The sequence below is a fragment of the Haemaphysalis longicornis genome, unplaced genomic scaffold (genome assembly GCF_048455015.1).
Source record: "Haemaphysalis longicornis isolate Haplotype H1 unplaced genomic scaffold, Haemaphysalis longicornis Haplotype H1 scaffold_9, whole genome shotgun sequence".
NCBI lineage: Eukaryota > Metazoa > Arthropoda > Arachnida > Ixodida > Ixodidae > Haemaphysalis > Haemaphysalis longicornis.
Window position 1 is genome coordinate 20,518,480 of NW_027526460.1, and position 22,051 is coordinate 20,540,530.

General features: G+C 47.8%; 1 long non-coding RNA gene across 1 annotated transcript in view; it reads right to left on the minus strand.

Moving 5' to 3' along the window:
- Positions 1-6,759: 6,759 nt before the first annotated feature.
- The window catches only part of LOC144153870 (uncharacterized), a 226,482-nt gene continuing 211,190 nt past the window's right edge, over positions 6,760-22,051 (minus strand). The window contains exon 2 of the long non-coding RNA XR_013319403.1: positions 6,760-7,203. This is a non-coding gene — a long non-coding RNA (uncharacterized LOC144153870). The remainder of the gene's footprint in view (positions 7,204-22,051) is intronic.

Sequence of the window (22,051 nt, forward strand, 5' to 3'; positions counted from 1 at the left end):
AAAGGCAGCTCGTGGAGATAGGATTGAGGAAATAAGAATCCACGTGCAGAATTCTGCCGAGGAAGGAACGCATGGGAGGACGTGTTATTCAAACATGGTAGTCTTCACTCAAGCGATTGTCCGCGCCCACCGATAAATTACCCTGGAGTTGACATAATAACAACAACACAAAAAAGTGGCAGTGTGAAGATAAAAAGCGGCCCCATAGGAGTTTAATCCCGAAACGCGAAGCTCGCTTGCGCACGAGTTGAGCGCTGCATTGCTTCGGTGAAGCATCTGGCCGTATCAGTCAGGACGCAGTGCTCCAAGGTAATGAGGCGAAGCCTCCCTCTCTCTCTCTTTCTCTCTCTCCTCAACCCTTTTCAGCAGTGCACTCACCTACGTGCGCCTAGAAGCTTGACGTTTATTTATTCTGACTTTTTTGCTATCTCGTCGGGGTTTGGGAGCGTGCTAAATTGCCCCACTATCTGCGCTCACGCACTCAGCTTTAACTAAGCCACGGAGGCGGACGAACTCGGGCGAGTTCCAACGTGTCGCTGACGCAGGTTTATGCGCATCTTTGATACCTGCTCGAGGCTCCCACGACGTTTTATGTCTCTGCGACCAAGCGAGAGAAATAGACTCGAAAGAGATAACTGAAGCGAGGAAAGTACCGTGGAAAGAACGGGGAGTGATTAAGTATACGTTACCATAGGCCGAGTTTGTTGGACCTGCACCGTGCCTATTATTTCTGAATGCCTAGCCACTGCGATACCAGGAGCGCATGTTCGTTGCAGAGCATTAAGAATGGCGCAAAGAAAGAAAAAGGCCATAAAGTGGGCACGGTTAAGGTTTTATAGCGGCTTAACTAAACAATACAACTACAAACAAAAGTAACGCATATATATTGAAGTTTTGCTTTAGGAGTAGCGGGTCTTCATGACACTGTAGGGCCTTGAAGTCATTGTGGGTAAGTACTCGTGAGCTGCGGGGGAATCTGCCGGGTATTACGAACATAAACTTGTGATACAGAGCTGCAGCTTCGTTCATAATAGGGGATATTTGAATAGCAGGAAGGCAGGAAAGAAAGCGAGAGAGATAAAAAGAATAGTAAGTCAAGCCTAGTGCAGAATTTGCGCTGTGGGTTCAGTTGGTCGATGTGTAGCATTCAGATTATAATTTAAGTTCGTTCCATTACGGCAATTAAGATGAACGGCCTTCTCCGAGGTCAGTCAAGCCAGTGACGTCATGTCTTTGCCGATGGTGCCAGTTCTTCGCAATTTAACTTTTTAATGGCTCCTTCCACTTGAACAGAAGAAAAAGTGCCTCGCTTGTTCATTTATACATGATCGAGCGACGCGCACATCTCTACATTGAGGCTTGACTAGTAAACGCGAGCATGAAAATATACTAACATGAGCATGAAAATTTCGCCCCGTCCTCTTTCCTATATAAAATATTGACATGGGTTAGTTATAAATACAAACTGCAGTCGTGCAACTATAGTGAGCATGCAGCACCGCCGTCTGAAGCTTGCTTCCACGAGCCAAAATATTCACAGATTATCACGTTTTGGTTCATTTTTTTTTTGTTCATGGTTTTAATTTCGGCCTGGTTGAACGGGGGTGTATCAGTTCCTGCATTTGTACGACTGCTGGCGCCTTGATTAACGAGGACTGCTATAAGTCCTGTACGTGCAAAGCATTCCCTACGCCTGCGATGAGGTTCTAGTCGGGCTTTGCTCTTTTTGAACCGCGTTCTCGGTCTTCCGGCACCCATTTAACACTCCAAGTCATGTTCCAACTTTGCATCGCACCTCAGGCCGTTGCGTTTACCATACGCAATCGGCATAAAATACCAAAAAGCATGATAAACGGTTCCTTCTCCCCCCTCCCCGTTTCACAAATCCGCTGCCGTTTCTTGGCGTCTTGTCTATCGTCTATTAAAGCGAAGTTTTCAATCTATCACTGATGGCGTATGATACGTCGAAAACGCACTGCAGGAAAGCCAACTTTCTCTGACGATGATGATGATCATGGGTGAAGCGAAAGAAGAAGAAAAAAAAAACGCTCCACACGTGGTCGAAATCGAACAGCTGGGTCGAAGTCGACATCAGTGCGACTTCGCCATTCCGCCACGGCCGGAATTGTATTTGGAGAGTCACGTATTGTATTTGGAGAGTCGTGCATGGACGGGAAAAATTAGACAGAAAAATCATGCACCCCTACGTCTAACGACGGCGACGGTTGAACGCGAAGCTTTCTTCGTGCGAAATCAAATGGCGAAGGGTCAAAGTCAAGGCCACTACGATAAAAATTCCAAACTTCGTGCGAGTCAAAGTTCAAGCTCAGACGACAACCCAGGAACCCCTCATGAGAAAGCTTCGCGTTCAACAATAGTCGTCGTTAGACGGAGCGCTGTACCATCTTTTAGGGGCGAGGCCCCTTAGGGGCTGGGGCTGTTGACGTCTTCTGTCGTCGTCGTAATCGTCGTCTCACGTAGTCACGGTACTAAAACACCGGGAAATTTCGTTTACGCCTCGCGCTAGAACGTAGTGAGTACTAAAAAAAAAACACCGATGCATTCGTTTACGCCTCGCGCTAGAGAGCTTCGTGCTTCAAAGACAAGAGACTTTTACAGCCAAGCTGTATACCTCTACCCCCAAACGGTTTCATCTCCGTTGGCAAAAACGCCAGGGCGCCTAGAATACTCTTATAAACTGCGTGCTTCGTCCATCCCCAGGTTTTACGTCAGTGGAGATGGCCAGGGATGTTTTTACCTAGCATTTTGCAATAACTTGCAGTATCGTTGTCATCTCCGGGGTGCGGTCTTGCTTGAACACCGCGCCAGCGTCCCAAAAAACAAGCGGAACTGTTAGCCGGCCCATAAAGAGCAGAGAAACCGGCTACGCCACAAAAACGCCATTATCGTGGCCACGAACGTCTTGCGGCAGCGCCCCCGGAACGTCTCACACGTCAACTCGGTTCTGTCCATATTGGCGTGTGCGAGAAAGGCCGGAGTTCGAAGCCCTGAGCGTAGGGCTTCACGGCGGCACACGCTGAGCGATCGTGCGTCGTGGAGCGAGCTGTTCGGTGACCCGAGTAGGAGCGGCTCAAAAAAGCCATATATCAGCCGGACGAATCCGACGAAAGAAAAGGCAGCCACTCCAGCGCAGACTACCGTGCTGTATTGCCCTTCTGTTAAGGGGAAGCTGTATATGGCATCTATGGCAGGATTTTTCGTGTCAGCGAACAAAAACCCGCACGTGCACGGGAAATTTAATTTGTATTCTAGGGGATCCGGACATATCGGCGCAGGACACTATAGAATTATAGAAGAGCTGAGAAACGGTTCCAGTAAGGTACCCGGTACTCCCGCTCATACGCTCTAGCAGTTTTTTCGCCTCGGCGCACACGCAGTGGCGCCGGTCGCCTACCGGGTACCGTACCGGGACTGGTTCCCCGTTCTGATATAACTCTCTATTTAGATGCAAGACGTTTCCGTGCTCGGACATCGTCAGAGAATGTTACAGGCACTTTGTTTTCGCTTAATTTTACATCTTAATCAGAAGGTGTGGTTTTAACGTTACACAGCTATGTATCGACTGTGGTGTGTATAAATAAAAGATAAACACTATGGTGAGCGGCGGAGAGAGCAGAGAAAGCAATGTGATCGACGGGGCACTGTTTGAAAAGCGACAAGAGAATCGATTGATATGTGTACCACACTCGGTGGCTGCATAATTGATGTCTGCTGTAAGCCAGACAAAACCCGCCGCGGTGGCTCAGTGGCTAAGGCGTTGCGCTGCTGAGCACGAGGTCGCGGGTTCGATTCCCGGCCGCGGCGGCCGCTTTTCTGATGGAGGCGAAAAGCCAAAACGCCCGTGTGTGCGAGATTTCGGCGCACGTTAAAGATCCCCAGGTGGTCAAAATTAATCCGGAGCCCTCCACTACGGCGCGCCTCATCGCCTGCGTTGCGTCGGCGCGTTAAACCCTACAATCAATCAATGTAAGCCAGACAAAAAGTGATTCATGTTGCAAAAATTTGAAGTATAGTACAATCATTCGCATCAACCAACAGGTCATTTAGAGACCAAAATTTTGGAAAACATCTCTCTAAAGTTGTGCCATCGTTGTCCCCAAACCAAAAAAAAAAAAAAATTCATTCATCTAGTCCTTTTGCAAGAGTTAACGACTGCAGCACTACAATTATTCACATCAACCAACAACTGCTGACTCTTCATGTATATACTCAACCTTCCCGAAATATCGTACACCATTGATTCGCAAGAGGACAATGACACCGACTGTGGGGATATCTGTGCCGTATAAACGAAACAGGGAATTTTAATATCTACTGTGTATATATCTCCAGGCACATCCAACAGTGATGCCGAGAAGTTTATGACCGCGCACTTTGCATCAGTTAGCCGTGATGACGCTACTGGCCATGGCTAGAGATCTGGATGCGGGCGTTTAAAAACGAAACAGGAACAGGTTCCCTCAGTCGGGATAGAACCGCTGCCACTTCCACTTCAAGTTGCTCAACTGCTCAGCGACAGTCGTGGACAGGTTAGTTTGGCCGAGAATCTTTCTAAGATTACAACCAAACCAATAATAAAAAATACTCCATATGACAGCAACCATCATGCCATCGTCACTACCATTACCAAAAGACAAAAATAAATATTCGTACCTTTCTCTAACCCTGTGGGATGTGATACAGCTTTGCTGGTCATCTACCTTCATAGAATGGAATGGCTCCTCCTTTTTCGACATGTTGATTGGCCACCGTCCCTTCTTTTTTTTTTTTTCCGCCGTGCCGTTCGGTCACCGTGCTGTTTCGACGCGTGCAGCGTTGTCAGGGTGCCGTTTCCCAAGCAACGCACGGCAATTCGACAGCGTCAGGTTAGCTTCCTCGCCAGAACTTGCACTAACTAGCGCGAAGGACTAGCGAAAAAACATAGGATATAAACAGGATGTGTAGTAATACGTTTAGTTTAGTTTGCCCCGTCATTCTTCCCGCCACTTGCAGTCCCAAACTACTAAAAAAAATACAAACTAAACCAAAGTGATGCCGCTTTAAACTTCGGTTGTTTTCACACGGTCTCCAAGTTCCGACTTGAGATTCCCGCAAAGTACTTTTTCTTTTGTCTTCTTCGCAGCCCAAAGTATATGCACCCTCCTCTCTACTCGCCTACTCTCTCGGGCATGTGTGCGCGAGCTTTGGCGGAGGAGAATTTCTTCGGAAAAGAGCAGCAACCAGAAAGAGAGAGGGGAAGGGGACGCCACCACACTCCAAAGGGAGGCGAGGAGCGTGTCGAACGGGATAGAGGATCGGGCCTGCTGCCGCCGCGGTGTTTGTTGGTGCGCGTGCGCGCATGTGTACATTGCCTCCGAAAATAACCCCGTAGTCGACGTGCGGAGAACCCTGTTGCTATGGTGCAGCTTCGCTTCGCAACAGGGGCCGAGTGCCTCTGGTCGCATGGCCGTAAAGTCCAACAGTGTGCACTGTGCTTTCGAAACTCGACGCGGCTTTTCTGTCCGCAACGGTGCGTGCGGGTTTAGCCACCCTCATTTTTTTTTGTCTCCGTGGGAAGACGGGATTGCAACACATGGGCCGTAATCGCGTGAGAATATACGGACCTTTAACTGCGGAGCGGTTGTACAAGCCGTAAGTTCACCGCTGCAGGGAAAAAAAAACCCAAGAAAATGCCGAGCGCTCGTGAGCGCGTGCCTCGCGGCGAACGCCGAGTCCCCTGTTCGCGCAGTGGTTTTATCAAAAACAACCCCCCCTTCCCCCCCTAATGCTACATTCGAAAAGAGACACTGCTTGGGAGAGGTCACCGCGGCCGCCGAATTCTATGGATCATTGGAGACATGGCTATGAGTGTGCCAATCCTTCCCGGGACGACTAGGAGATCGCGCCACCACTGCCTCGAGTCGACGACGAAACGAAGGGCTGGTGGAAGTCTACGATGCTCAGGATGACTTTGCATCCACCACTCGCCATGAAGAATACGATGACCTCTAAGATGCATATGGCGACGATTTCTAGCACCGCCACTATGGAAACAAAAAAATGATACTGAAACTTAACTATGTATCCGGCAACGCTCACCTACAACAGCTTCACCATTCAAGTCTTGCGCGTGAGTGCAAACTTCCCTGAATTTTTTTTTCTCGAAGGGTAATAAAAGCAACAACTAGGATGCTAAAATGCATCGAGAAGTCGTGCATAGTTACATCGCTCAACTGGCTGTTGTTCACTGAATTCCTTAGAAAGCGTGTTTCCTTTGGTATGATATGCTGCCCCCTATGTCTGTCCGCGTGCGTTCGCAGTCGCGCAACTCAAATCAGGAGCAAAAAACTTGAGCGGCGGAGAAAGGGAACTGCGATCCAGTCGAGATTGACATCACCCAGTGCTCCGCCTGCTGCTGTCATACACACTTGCACGCACACTAGTGCCAGCGTTGGAGCGATGAGCGAAAACACATATTGGAAACAAACAATAGGAACAACGGCAGAGCACGTCCAGAATCAGAATCCGGAAGGCATGTTGCCCTTGTGACAGCGCAGCGGTGGAATGCCGCGAGCAGCATCAGATAAGCCGATAGTCCGTCAGAGGCCGTGGGAGGCGCATATCGGAGTTATCGCAGTCTGCGCGACCCCAGTGCCGTGTGTAAAGACGAGGCTACCCAGACAATAGGGTGTTGTAATCGCTGTGTACTAAATGTGTAATGGCTGTGCACTAAATAAAACGCCGATGTTTCAACCTGCATTGGTGACTGAAGTTTTATTATGCATGAAGATGAGTCAACAGCAATAGAATGTTGGGCTGTCAAGTTTGTACTGGGCCTTTGTTTTGATCTTCTAAGCCGAAAGCCTTCGATACGCATATTTCAAGCACGCGTGTGGTGCGGTACAGAAAATGGGCGGTGTTGGAAAAAAAAGTTGAAGTAGTCAGCGGAGGGAGCGCGAGGCGGGAAAAAGAAACAGCAGTGCGGGAGGAGGGTCCGAAGAGGGCTCTGAGAAAGCGTGACGCAGCGCGTGCAGGGAAATGGAAAAAACTGCGCCAAAGGACGGTAGTCCGCTGCCCTCCGTGCCATGCGGGTCGTTTTGAGAAGTGAAGGTACCACCGATGAGGGCGAACAAGAGGCTCCTGGTGATGGCCTGCAAGTGCAACGGGCTTCACAAGGTGCTTTCCAGGAAGCTACGGCTGCGCCTGCCAAGTTCAACTGAAAGTTCAACAGCAGATCAACAGAAGGTCCAAATAGGCTTTTGAATTCACATTCGTAAAAAGTTATAAGCATCCCCATAATTTTTTTGAGCGTTCGAGTTAGTCTCTACTGGTGAATTGTAATTTACGCAGTAGTGTATGAGTGACAACGTATAAGAATTAAAAAAACACACAAGCCGTTGCCTCCCTACAGAAGTGCCTCGAAAAAACAAAAAAAACAAAACAAAACAAAAAACAGACTACTGATGTGGACGAGGAATCCTTTCAACCTTCTCAACAGCTCGTGGCTTGCCCTTGTCAGATCGGCGCTTAGCAAACAGGAGTTAGTTATAACACTCGTTCACGTGAAATGTTTTAAAGCGGAGCTTTAGTGTTCTCGTTGATGCGTCTGTAACGCGAAAGTGGCCTGCACGAAAGCCAACTTTCTCTGACGATGATGATGAATGATCGTTGGTGAACTGAAAGAAAAAAAAACCGCTCGCGGTGGCCGGAATTCGAGCCTGGGTTTCTTGCGTTACGAAGCCGGCGTCTACACGATAGCTCCATTTCGACATTCTCGAAGCGGTTTTCAAAACTCAGACGACAACCAAAGAAAAGTTTCGCGTTCAACCATCGTCGTCGTTAGATAGAGGGGTGCATATTTATTTCGATAAAATCATGTGTGAAATGCCTAGGCGAAAGCAGTGCCCACTGAATTATAATCTGGCCATTCTAAATATGGTTCGTGGACAATTTACAAGCCTCAGTTAAAAAGCAGTAAATATAATGTTTCTTTATAGAAAGCAAATCGGACGTTTTGTACAAACAAAGCAAAAACATCGGTCGCAGCAGTTATTACAAAATTCTTGCACCAAAGATGTTGAACGTCTAAAGACAACATTTTGACGGATACGCGTATAGCAGGGAAGGGTGATTCTAAAAGTAATAGGAAGCCTACCAGAGATAATAGAAAAATATACGCGATGTTTCGGCTCCCAACACGGGTGCGGGTCTACAAGCGTTTTAACACGAGACGTAAGCTACGGGCGTATACGTGATGAAAAGTTTCCTCAATGCAATTTAGTTTTTATGAAGTGGTTTGGATTATTAACAACTCGAGATGCAACCTTTTTATGTACTTTTTTATGCAACCTTTTTATGCAAGGTTTTATGTATTCTGATCTTGTATTCTTTCCATTTTGAGCAAGGGAGCCATTTTGTGTGCTGAAAACTCAAGTATACGTTTTTGTTATATGTTGTCGGCGTCCTTGTATTCTTTCAATTCTGAAAGTCCGCATAAATGTCGTTGGACTGATCTCATATTTTCGAACGAATCAAATTATCGGTCGCATCCATATCTTGCTATTTTTTTAATTCGAATTCGAATCACCACACACACACACACACACAAACAGAGGCACACACAGACACAGACAGACACACACACACACATGCAGACACACACACTCGCGCGCGAGCGCGCACGCACGCACGCACGCAGACACACACACACACACACAGAGACACGCACACGCACGCACGCAGACACACACACGCAGGCACGCAGACACACGCACGCAGACACACACACACAGACAGACACACACGCACACTCACTCGCACTCTCTCACACACACACACGACACACGTACATACATACATACATACATACATACATACATACATACATACATACATACATACATACATACATACATACATACATACATACATACATACATACATACATACATACATACATACACCGCACTAAATTGGCGACGAACACGAAATTTATTCCTTCTAATCAATCAAGATGACAAGCTGGGCAGGCTGGTCTTCGAAGACACCAGAGCACCGAACGGAGGAAGACAAGACGAGGAGACCGAATACAAACACAGCGCGTCTGATCAGCGCTGTTCCTGGCAATCCTCCCATCCGGATTTCTTCAAAACAAAAAGAATCAAACGTTCAATACAATATGTTGCGCTTCAACGTCATAAATTACCGTGAACAGGAGCTGTTTAGGCAGGATGGTATAAATAGTCATAACGCGGACAAACAGACGCAAAATCGACGCAGTCAAAGTTCCAGAAGCGTCAATATTGGTGTAATATCGAACTGTACTCGACATCTCCAGCCAAACGCGGGGCGCAAGACCGCCAGCGTCGCGGTCTATGGGCGCCATCCCTCGGCGGCGGCAACTCCAAAGACGCTCGCGCGCGCCTCTCACCGGCGGTCGCTATGCGCTGCGTGTCGCTACGGCCTCTCTTTCCATCCGTTCCTCGTCGAAGCTGCACGCATGCTCGTCCCTTCGCGCACCGACAGCAGCTTGCGGTGAAGCAGAGACTCCGGCCTCCTGCTATGTAGTTAGGTGCAGCGCGGATTAGGGTGCGCCATAGCGCGGATAACTTTGAAGCGTCGCGTAGTGGAGACATGAAGCGCCGATTCGCGCCGAAGCAGTCCAGGCTGGTAATGGCTGTTGCTGTATTCCGATTTGTGCATTGCGTTAGTAGTAATATTTGTAATAATATTAATAATATCAAGCTGCTTGCATGATCAAAATAAACGAAACGCGAACGTAAATATGTCACCGCGGATGCGCAGATTGGAGACTTTTTGGCCAACAGGGTAAAATATTGCTGTCAAAGTCGCTTAACATACCTCAAGAATCGCGCCTATTTTATATATATATACAAAAACATCGGCTACGGAACGTTTACGTCGCAAAATTATCACAACCTCTCGCGGCGTTTACAGCCCAAAGTTTTCGAACTTTGGCCTTCAGTACAACCAACGTACTCAGTGGTTTGTATTCGGAAAACTTCGGGGCAAGCCCCTGGCGTGCAAAGGTCGAAACAAGCAAGAAAATGGAGGATACGTAAAGAAAAGCGTTGATAACTAAACTTCAAAATCTGTCTGGATTATGAGCGTCATACCCGCACTTGAAGGAGAGCCTCAATAAGCCAGTTCAGCAGCAATTAACGCTAAGAAAACACGATCAAGCGCAAACCACTTATCATTGAGAGGAGACCCGCGTAGGGCTCTTTAACGACATATACAAGAGGAAGGTGCACGAGCAGGATAATCCTTCATGAGTTGGCAGCTCGCTATTAGGAACTGCACGGGAAGAGAAGAACCCGTCTCGAGGAAATTACGACCCGTCAAGAGAACGCGTAAACAAACTTGATTGGGCGAATTCACAAATGCGAGTAAAGTAAATATTTGGGCTGCTCGAGATTTACAGACAACATCGTTTTGTTAAGTGAGTCGGGCGAAGACGTGTAAAGAATGCCCCAGAAAATGTTCCCGGAAATCTGCCTCAGGGTTAAAGGGACAGACAACCGATTTTTGTCGAGTATATATTCCCTATCCCAAATGAAAGGGCATCACTTCAAGCACCTTGACGAGAAACGGCTTTGCTGATAACGCCCTAGAACTTTTTAAATCGAAAATTTTAGATCTACGAGGCGTATGTGTCTCTGCCAAAAACAATGCTGGCAACCATGACATAGAGTAGCTCGGCAACATACTTTTGTCTGTATGCGAAATGAAAAACGATATTTAAAAACTTGTCCCAAGCTAAAAAAGTTTGAATCGCAGGCTTTCCTGTTCCTTTATATGTCTTTTTAATGCAACGGTCTATTTTGCACGAATGCGCCATCTGTTGGGATAGACGATAGGTAGAATCTGGCTTCACGTTGTGGAGGTGGGAAGTTCGATTCTCCCCGGGCGCGACGTTTTTTTTAAGCTGCCGTTGGCGTATTTGGAAACTGAAATAAAATATTGTACCAGAACAAACGCCCCTGAATCAGGCAGAATAACCAAAGCTCCTTCACTGGTTCTGTTTACTGAACGCTGCCGTTGATTCTATACTCAGTTACAACTCAAGAACGGCACCACCTCATGTAGTGTATCACTCCGCCAAAGCGACGGACCCGTGGCGTCAGTGCGCGCGCGTTTTGAAAGGGGTTTGCTATGAATGCGTGATATCGTCTGCTTTGTCTCACGCAGTTTGTTTGTCGTCACTGGAGTCGTTTATAAGCATAGTAAGTCCAAAAAATCATGGGAACGGCTCACGCCATGTTCAAAATATTCCCAGTAACACCCTACTTTCGCCGCGCGGAGAAACATCCGGCTACGGTGATAAGGCACAGCGGCAACTTCCGGTGCCGTTCTTAAGTTGTCACCGAGTATAGGCATGAAGGCTCAGTTAGCCACACAGAGAGCAACCCAGCGACGGCGGGCGGCGTGGCTTTAAAATTTTCAAAATAATGTTTAGAAATACATATACAATTTAACCTTGTTTAAATACTTTTGTTAAAAGGTTTTCAATGCGTAAATAAACGTTTCAGCAGTTGCAGTAGCTGCCAGGTTTGTAGGTCACGTGACAGGGACACATATTGTAGTGTCAAGTTTCGACACTACGAACCGCCACCCTTCCGATTTCTGAAAGTTTTCTGCCAATTAAAATTATTTCCGCCAATTTGTTTAGAAATTGCTTGTGGTTGCCGGGCTATATAAAACACTTGCTTTCATTTGAGCTACAGAACATATACGCGACAAAAATCGGTTGTCTGCCCCTTTAAAATAATGTTAATGAGTACAAAGTAAGGTTAAGCTTTTAAATTAATGGTAAGTTAAATGTTAATAATTTGTATAGGTTTTTTGCAGCCGCTCGGTGGTCGTCTCTGTGCTACAACTCTTCAAATCACTCGTACGAAGGTTGGCTGGGTGGCCTTCTGAGAAAGAAGTGGTCTGCAAGACCACTTAACCCACTTTACCTTGTCGGCTATAGACGTCTGGATTCCGTCTACGTGCACCACTGTTGCAGCCACGGTCAGCCGAAAACAACGGCTGCAAAGATTGCAGATTCACGTTCTGCGCTGCATCGTGACGCAACCAGCCTCAGGTGCTCGGGGAATCTTCTCAGACTCGCGGGCGAAATTGCAAATTTCCTGGAGACCATCTGGCCCTGGAGATACAAGCTCGGTGCGTCTGGCTTCTACCCACATGTGTTCTATGAATGAATGAATAAATGAATGAATGAACGCACGTTTATTGAAAAAAAAAAAAAAAACTCCCACCTCCCCTCGCGGGAACCCATGTGTAGATGCGACGCATAGGGGGTTCACGTTGCAGCGTTGGACAGCGGAGGAACGGCGCTGGAACGATGGAGCGGAGCGGCGCAGGCACCGCGTTTTATAGCGCGCATAACGGTGAGGGGAAGCGCCGGCGCCAGTGCGTATGCCGCGGCTATGACGCAATACAATCCAACACAATCCACTTTAATCCAATCCAATCCAAACCAAACCAATCCAATCCAATCCAATCCAAGCCAATCCAAGCCAATCCAATCGAATCCAATCCAATGCCCCTCGCGAGAGTGTTCGCTATCGGAGAGGAGAGGGGGTGAGCGGCGGAGAGCGCAGCTGGCGCGGCGAGGAGAATGGGGGAGGGGCGGACGCCGACGACGCCGGATGCAGGGAAAAGGCGGGTGAACGAGATGCCTTCGCATCTAAAAATATTCACGCATCTCCACGAAGTGAATCATGACGAGTGGGCAAAGCACTGGGGATGGTTCTTACCGTAAATCACCCGTGGCATTGCCCACTCCCGCATGTAAATGAGTGACACCGCGTTTGTACAAAATATATAATTCCAATGCAATCCAATCCAATACAATTCAATTTAATCCAATCGAATCCAATCTATTCAAATCCAAACCCAATCCAATATAATCCACTTTAATCCAATCCAATATAATCTAATACTCCTCACGCATGCGCAACACTATGTACACGGACGCCAAGCCCCGGACAGAGCGAGGTCCTATGGGGCTTCGACCCTAAAAAAGATGTAGAATCTCTTTGAATGGGTCACAGCCGCATCGCCATCGACCGCCATAGGCCGGGTGCGGCCAGCCATTATCTGTAGTGAACTTAGGTCAATCTCCCTTGGGTGGCATGGTCATGTCTCACGCTTCCCGAGCGCACGCATTCTTTCTTCGTCTTCTCTTCCCTTTGATGTTCCATTAAACATAGACCTCGATGGTCGTTCCTCTCCCCCTCGACGCTTGAGTCTTGTCCTTGGGGGTCGACGGATCCCACAAAAGAAGCCCTTTTGGCATGACCCGGGGCATCGTCGGCCAACAGTTGGAAATGGTGATTACCTGAGCACCGCGCTGGGACAGGTGACATCGATGCCGACCGAACAGCTTTCGCCTCACATAGCCAGTGTCATCCTACCCATGCCGTTAATAAAACGCGATGCCGCGTCACCGAAGCTTTAGTGTTCCCACTGATGCGTCTGTAACGCGAAAATGCACTGCAGGAGAGCCAACTTTCGCCGGCGATGATGATGGATGATCGTGGGTGACGTGAAAGAAAAAAAAACGCTTGTGCTGGACGGAATTGAACCATGGTCCCTCGCGTTATGAAGCCGGTGTCTATCCGACTGCTCCATTTCGACATGGTCGAAGCGGTTTTGAAAACTGAGAGAGAGAGAGAGAGAGAGAGAGAGAGAGAGAGAGAGAGAGAGAGAGAGAGAGAGAGAGAGAGAGAGAGAGAGAGAGAGAGAGAGAGAGAGAGAGAGAGAGAGAGAGAGAGAGAGAGAGAGAGAGAGAGCATTTCATTGAGCATCTCCTTAGGTCAGAGGATACTCGTGGCCGCAGGCAAGAGCCGAGCGGCGACGTCGGTAGCTCGGGTGACCAGGGTGGTTTGCATGCCTGGGTCCGGGCTACGCAGTGCCTCCTCCCACTGCTCCTCGGATGTGATTAGGGGAAAGCTATTTTGAGGGCAGGCCCACATTATGTGAGGTAGATTGGCTGGGGCACGCATAGGGGGCAATCAGGTGCGGGTATATTGACGGGTGCATGAGCGTTAGCCTTGTGGGGTTTGGGAAGGCGTTTGTTTGTAGGAGGCGCCAGATGTGGGCTTGCTCGTTAGTTAGGTTTTTTTTCGGCCGGAGGGTAGACCCGGCGGCAGAGGCGGTAATGTTGCGTGATTTCATTGTAAGACACTAGTCTGTCCCTTGCAGATCTGGCTCCGTGGTTTGGATACAGGCTAGCACCCGCCCGGATGGTGAGGCCTCGGGCCATTTCGTGAGCTGCCTCGTTTCCGTCGAAGCCAGAGTGCACTGGTGTCTAGACCAGTTCTACGGGGGACAAGGGGGGATCTCGGTTCAGAATTTTGAGTGCTGCTTGGGTGATTAAGCCGGCAGCAAAATTTGGATTGCGGTTTTAGAATCAGAGATTATTGTGGTTGGGGTGGGTTGCACTGAAAGTGCTATGGCTATTGCCGCCTCTTCCGCTGCCTCAGGACTAAGGGTCTTGACAGTTGCAGTATCTAAAGAAGACCCTCCGGCGTTTACTGCGGCGATCGCGTAGGCCTCGTGGTGTCTATACTCAGCTGCATCAACATACACGACGTTGGGCTTGCTTTCAAATTTTGTCTGAAGAGCTCGAGCTCTTTTTTCCCTTTACTCTACGTGGTGTAGGGGATGCATGTTTCTTGGGATTGGCCTAATGATCAGGTTTGCATGCGTGTCATGCGGTATCGGGAGTGCGCCAGTTTGTTCCGCAGGATGTTTGATACCTAAATTATGCAGGATAATCTGCCGTATTGATTTAACAAGTGGGCTGCAATAAGTTCTTCGGCTTTATTGCAAACTCCTAGTCCCTCGAGTCTGGCTGTGGAAGTGCACAGCGGCAGGTGCAGTGCGGATTTATATATATTTTCTGATTAACTGATTCACTTTGTTCAGTTCTGCAGTGCTTGGGTTTAGATATGGTAAAGAATAGTTTATTCTACTGATGACAAAGGCTTGTACCAGCTTGATCCTCTCATCTTCTTTTACACCATTGCGCCTGTTTGAAATTCGGCGAATCAGACCGATTGTTTGGTTTATATGTCTCTCGATTGTCTGGAGTAATTTAGTGTTTACCCTGTTGTTCTGAATTTGGAGGCCCATGATTTTTAGTGATGACACCCCTGGAATGCGATTGTCGTTAATGTGTATTTTAATATCGGGGTGTTGCTGTTTACTTCGTTTAGGGGGGATTACAAGGAGTTCGCGTTCAACCTTCGCGTTCAACCATCGTCGTCGTTAGACGCATGATTTTCTGTGTGCCTGTGGTCGTACAGAAATTGCTCACCACTTTACGCGACCATCCGTACTGTAGCTTCCGGATGATGCATGGCGTATGCAAGCGTTATGAGGCTGTTGTAAACTCCATACTGTTCACAATCCCGTTCACAAAGGACTTTAATTCGCTTGTTATCTGACCCTCTTTTTCCAGGCCTGCAATAAACGCGAGGACTTTTCACACGGCCTATGTGTGCATAACCTTGTTTCTGAGCCCTTAGGCTATCTGCGAATGCGACATTACGTCTGCGTCCCGACGGCCGTCTCAACCTCAGGGACGCCATCAGACCGTGGCAGACTGCGGCCGTTGCGAAATGTGTTGCTAAGGCCCTGGCGTAATTTCTACGGTACAACGCACAAGATTCTGTGAACCTTCCGCGCGACTACGCTGCAACGTGTGTTTTAACTGGTGTGGTTAAGTATTCTTGCGTTTGTGCGCCTTCGTGCGGACGCGCATTTCGCAATTCTCGCACTGCCATCTGGCGCAGGAAGCCAAGATGGGTGCTAGAAGTGACATCTTAAGTTGAATAAAGCGTCGCGGATGTAAATTATCCCTAATATTTGTGGCTGCATTGCGCAAGTTAGTTAGAGCAATTTATTATTTGACTATTTACTGCAAGTCTAGAGCTTCAGTCTGTTTGATGACGGGCGGCAGAAGAGAAAACACAATCTCCATCAGCGGCTGTGCAACCTACCAATGTAATGGCGTCACGTCATATTGGTTTCCAATGTGTTGTAACGGCGAAATGTGAAAGCCTGCGGACAAAACGATCCGGGCCCGCCAGTCATCCACGAGGAAGACGACGATATCGATGTATATGACCATGACTACTATTGCCACACTGAAAGCGACAACGGAACACGTAAATAATCTATTTAAAACCTAATGGAATGTGTGGAGATGGGTCCTCCAGTGCTTACATAGAAAGAAATACTCCAGCTTCGCTATGGTTCAAGCCTTGTGCGACTTAATGCAAGCTTCGCCATTTTTTTGTTTTTTGCGTTACCAAGGGCTTCAGATTTTGATTTTCCCCAATTTATGGTTGGTACAAACTTTTTGTTTGTTAACGCACAAACTGTACGCGTAATACATGATGGCAATCCACTAAACTTAGCCCCCTGCTGACTTACGAGTAGGACAGCACCGCTATATGTCGCCAAATAAGGGGTATAGGGTAGTGGGGGAGAAGCGAGATTTCCTAACTCATTTTTTTTTCGTTTAAACACCTTCAGAAAATGCCTGAAAAGACCCAGAACCTGTTCGATGCATTCTAGACTGTAATCTGGCAAGGCAATTGATGAAAAAATAGGGAAAACGCATTTCGTAAGGTCTCCGGCATGCCGCAGACTTCGCGCTCTGCTGCTGTCGCTGATTAATCAAGAAATCTGGTTGACATACCCCACTTTCACCAACCTACTTAACTACTTTTTTAAAGGCCAAGCCCCTTAGGGGCTGGGGCTGTTGGCGTCTTCTGTCGTCGTCGTCGTCGTCGTCGTAATCGTTGTCTCATGTAGCCACGGTACTAAACACCGACAAACTTGTTTACGCCTCGCGCTAGAGAGCTTCGTGGTTCAAAGACGCGAGACTTTTACAACAAAGCTGTGTACTTCTACCCCCAACAGTTTCATCTCCGTTGGCAAAAACGCCAAGGCACCAAGAATACGCTTATACACAGCATGATTCGACCCTCACCAGGTTTCACGTTAGTGGAGATGGCCCGGGATTTTTTCCTTCCTAGCTGACACAAAATTCCCGCAGACGCGCATTCTTCTTTTTAAGCGCCAATTGGAACTTCGATTTTAAATATCCGTTCGGTACTTTGCGGGAAGTTATTCTTCATTCCCCCTTCCGCAGTAAATTTGTTCCGGCCGTACTACATTTTTTTTTTGTTGCCATGTGCAGTTGCAGTCCTAATTCGCTCCCATATAACGCACGTTCCCGAGCAGTCGGTTGCAGCTGGCTCAGATATATCCCAGTTGCTTCCCTTTCCCTTCAAGAGAAAGTCGTCATATAATCCGTAACGTGAAGACACACAGATACATTTCGGATTGATTCCCAAAGGAATTGGTGTGGCCTCCACACATCCCGATTCTTGCGCGGCCCGGAGATTTATGGCCGCTCGAAGAAGCTTCTTCGTAGCACTTTCTTCTCGGGCAGAGCCTCAGCTCCGACAACGGTGCACGCATTTCACTATGGCGTTCACTATAGGCCCGCGCAGAAAGGGAAGGAAGAGCGCGTCCCCTGGCTGTCGCTGAGCCGTTTGATGGATTGCCTTCCAATCGATTCCTACGCATTCCCGATAAGGCTCACTTCTTCTCTTGCCGCATAGCGACGACGTCCCGTATAGCAATATACGGGCTGTCGTTGGGCAACGGTCGGGGAAGAAGCTCCTTTGTTCGTGTGCGTCTGTAACGATCACACAAAAGTTGGCCTGGACGCGTAGCCTAGGCTGAAGGCACGCGTGTGTCATAACCCCCCTTGATCGTATATATGCGCGCGAAGGCGTTGAGACCATAGCGTCCGATCAATGTTTTCGTTGATTTTATGTACTGGGTTTGTGCGTAGGTCAGTGGCTAAGGAGTTGGGGTAGGTAGGGGGTACGACTCTCAGCCAATCGTGGCTGTTTTAGCATGAAAGAGGTAAACAAAAACTCTTGTCAAGATGCTTTTGCGGCCCGCTGAAAGCCTGAGGATTTAAAATAAGGCCTTACTGCGCAGTTCAGAACCTGCCATTTTTTTTCTTGCAATGTCACATTTTTCAGCTTACTATCGTAAAAACCAAACCAACCCATGCAACGAGCGTTCCTAACTAGATGAATGCGGGTGCTGCCGGTTAATTTGCCTCAAATGTACCTGAACTTTTCTTTGCGCTAAACAACGAGGAGATGTATGACAAGCGCTAGCGGTTCACGTGTTTCGAATGGTAATGACTATATAAACCGCGTGGTTTTCGAAGCCTCTGTGGGACGCTGCTGCGACGGTACGCCGCAGGACTTTACTTGTGTCCAGTGAGCGACCTACGACGATAAGGCGAGCCCCTAAGGTGCTTTGCACTTAATAGCGTGTAGGCATCGTAACGGTGCACCTATAAGACGATTTGTTTTTCCGCTGCGTTAACCCTTTCAGCCATGCCTTTTTTTATTTCAAGCAAAACAATGTTTTCTGTCTGTCTTCTAAAGTTCTACAGCTCCTAAGCCCACAAACGAAATAGACCAGGGGGTGCAAGTAATAACTGATTTATGATGAGGCAATTAATTTAGACATCTGACAATTAAAATTTGTATGTTGAGCAGGAACATCTTTTTTACGTTTTCCTAAACTTTACCAACACATGAGCCAACAAACAAAAAATGACCTTCCTTTTGCACGTATTTAAGATTAACAAGCTTGGAAATAAAACTAGGACCTCCGTTTTTTTAGCCTCGATGTCGTAGTTTTGTCTTCACCGGAGCCTCTTCCTCTTTGTAGCGTCAAGCTCGTGTTAATACGCCACAACGGTGATGTCTATCGCAATAACCATCCTTGAAGAACAATTACCCAGAAAAGTGGCAGTTTTGGTTTCGATCTTTATGCGCCATAGGAAGTTTTATGTATTGGCGTCAATTGACGCCGCCAGGTCCGAAAGAGTTAATGTTAGTTTGCGTAAAACAAAAACAGTAAAATGTCGGCAAGCTGTTGTAGTTAAAGAGTAATACCTTAAAAATAAATGTTCTGGTATCCACAAAGTGAAGCTAGGAACCTGTAATCGAAATCCCTATTATCGGCGAACGTGGGTATGCGCCATCCTGACTTCCCTATTGGCTGTGAGGCGTCGTGTGGCTGTAAAAAGTCGAATATAATCTTCCGTACTTCTGACGCAGTAAACGTCAGGCTAGGTGGGCGGAGGGGAGGGGGGGGGGGATCGCGTGAGAGCCCGACGTTGGGCATAATTTTAAGGCCTAACGCCGTCCATCGGTACCCATAGCTTGACGGGGCTCGACATTTAGGTTACCTAACGACCAGGACGAATACAGGCCTAAATGGGAAGATCTGCACGTCGCTTAGTAACAGTAACAGAAGGAAGAAGGAAAAAACCCTAAGAAAATTGCGTGTTTCACGACATTATGCACTAAACTAAAATCAGCGTCATATACCCGGCGACGGGACTAAGGGGAAATGTTTATCTTAGTCTTAATCTAAAAATCAACTCGCAAGATAAAATAGCCAGAAATATTGCTGTCCTTGAATGTTTCTTTCGCCTTTGACAGCGCTCTGATATAAGTTGAACTCAACCTTATATGAACCTTATCAAACTCTCAATTGTAATTTAAAGACAATAAAATATCTGCTTTCATTTTCTCGGCGACAAGTTTCGGACGACACCCAATCCCCTTGATGCTTTTTTTTTTAATTTTCTATAGGTATACTCTATGCAACCTGAAGCACGCGGAAGAGGCGCCCCACAAATGACGTCAAAGAACAGCATTAAAACTGTCGCGTCGCTTTTTAGGGACTGTAACACGATACGAAAACACTGACTCGGAAGCGAACAAAATCAGAAGCGCAACGGTGATGTGCATTGTGTCGCGCAGGAAGTTGTGACACCGCGCCACGAAGTAACAATATCTCCTCGGCAAGAAAGCCACTAAGGACAGCCGCGCACCAAACTTTCCACAAAAGACCACGGCTGGCACTTCTTTGTTATTGAGAGAACTCCTGAGGGCCTGGTGCAGTTTCCAAGGGGCACCGAGGCTGAACGGCGCCCGCGGGGCAATTAATCTACCACCGCGAAGAAACGGGAGCTGTCCCGAAGGCATCGGGGCGGAAGCGATTGGCTCGGTGCCCGCACCGCATGCGGGACGGCCTCATTTGCATACTTTCTGGCGCCCCTGGCTCGAGCCGCAGCGTCATCTCTCAGCGTTTGACAATTTAGAGCGAAGTTTTATGCAACGGTAACCGAAGGATATGGTCCCTGCAGGTTGTCTATGCGGCAGAAATGTGGGTTAAAATGGCCTTAGCAAAGTCAGATGCTCCCAACCGTTACTCCTAACATACTTAGGCAGTGGAAACTGAAGTTTAAGGGACTGGGTCGACTGTGCCACTTCCGCCAGGAATGATGAGCGTTCTTCCGCAGTCAGTGATGCGGAGGGGGAACTTAAAAGCGGAGAGCCGAGAACATCGTTTTTTTTTAAAGCGAAGCTTTCAGAATAACCCTGATGATGTCCTTACGCGAAAACACGCTGCAGGAAAGTCTTTCTCTAACGACGATGGTGACAGAGGATGAAGAGTAAAAAAATTAAAATGCTTCCCTGCGAAGCTTGGCAACAGCTCCGTTAGCCCAGCTAAAGGTTGGAGAAGGTGGTGCCGCAGGAGTCTACGCTGCAGTCTAGGCGAAAGAAAGAGGAGGTGACGCACGAGTGCGACGGCGTAACGTATATAGGCTTAATGTTATGTTCTGAGGTGCAAGTCGACCGCCGTTACCCACAGTTCGACGTACGATGAGAATGGCGTTGCTCTGCGTGCCGAAAATGAAGTCAGACCTAACGTCGCATTTTAAACTTAAGGACGTTAGGCCTGACGTTGCATTTTGATGTTTAACACCTTGATCCTACAACCGCCCGAAAAAGTACTCACTGTACGCCTACGCAGCAGCTACCCCGAAACCCAAACGTCAGGCCTACGGAGTGCACACCCGAGAGTTGCTGATAGGTATTCTAGAAAAGCTGCGCATACCTCCAGAGTGGCACCTACTCTCAGTGTGGGATGGGCCAACGAAGGAATCCATCTCGAGAAAGCTTCGCGTTCAACCATTGTTGTCGTGAGATAGAGGGGTGCATGATTTTCTTCTCTCTGACGACACATAGCGAGAAGGAGGGACACCAACACTGACACATGGGTTGTCGCTACACGAGAAGGAAGGACAACCAAAAACACGGAAAACTTGTCCGTGGACATGTGGTAATGTCGCTAGTGGACGTCCGCTCTTGTATTCGTGTGGGGTAGAAAAAAGGATGTTCTCTGTTCGTTTGTCAAGTTGCTCCAATCTACCCTTCGCAACCTTTATAGTCTTTCTTGGGCTACTTAAACCCAGAAATTTTGGTCTGTCTGTATGTCTGTCTGTCCGTCTGTCTGTCTGTCTGTAACTCGATTCAGCCACGCGGCCAAAGTAAAATTCATATTGCGCAATAGTCTTATATTCTCACAGCCAAATGTAAACGTCTAAGCCCGGTTTATATGTTCATGCTTGTCAACTTTGTTGAACAAGAACAAGACATTACGCAAATATAAGACAGGAATTTAGTACACAAGGGATATTTACAGTGTTCCTTTATTAAAAAAATTCATGGATGCTTGGTTTTTCGATAGCGGATGATATTCTACATCTACTGCAGAAAACCGCCGCCTCCTGGCGGCATATGAAAAATCTCGTGGCAACAGCAACGAAAGGTTCCACTACCTAGGTTCCACGTTCTGCTTGGAACGCACGTGAAGAACGGTTACGCACGCGGTTCTATAAACCTTCAAGTCGGCCGCCTCCATTCACGCGCGTCTCCGCCGTACTGCAGCGCTGGCATCCAGGAACCCGGCCTGTAGCAGTGGAACGCGGTAAATTCAAATCGTCTTGCGCAAACCTTTAGTGTGTTTACCTTGGGATGAGCGCGACGGTACAGGAACAGCATGAGAGGTGAGCGGGAAAGCAACGGGGGGCATTTCCTTGGCAAATGACTAC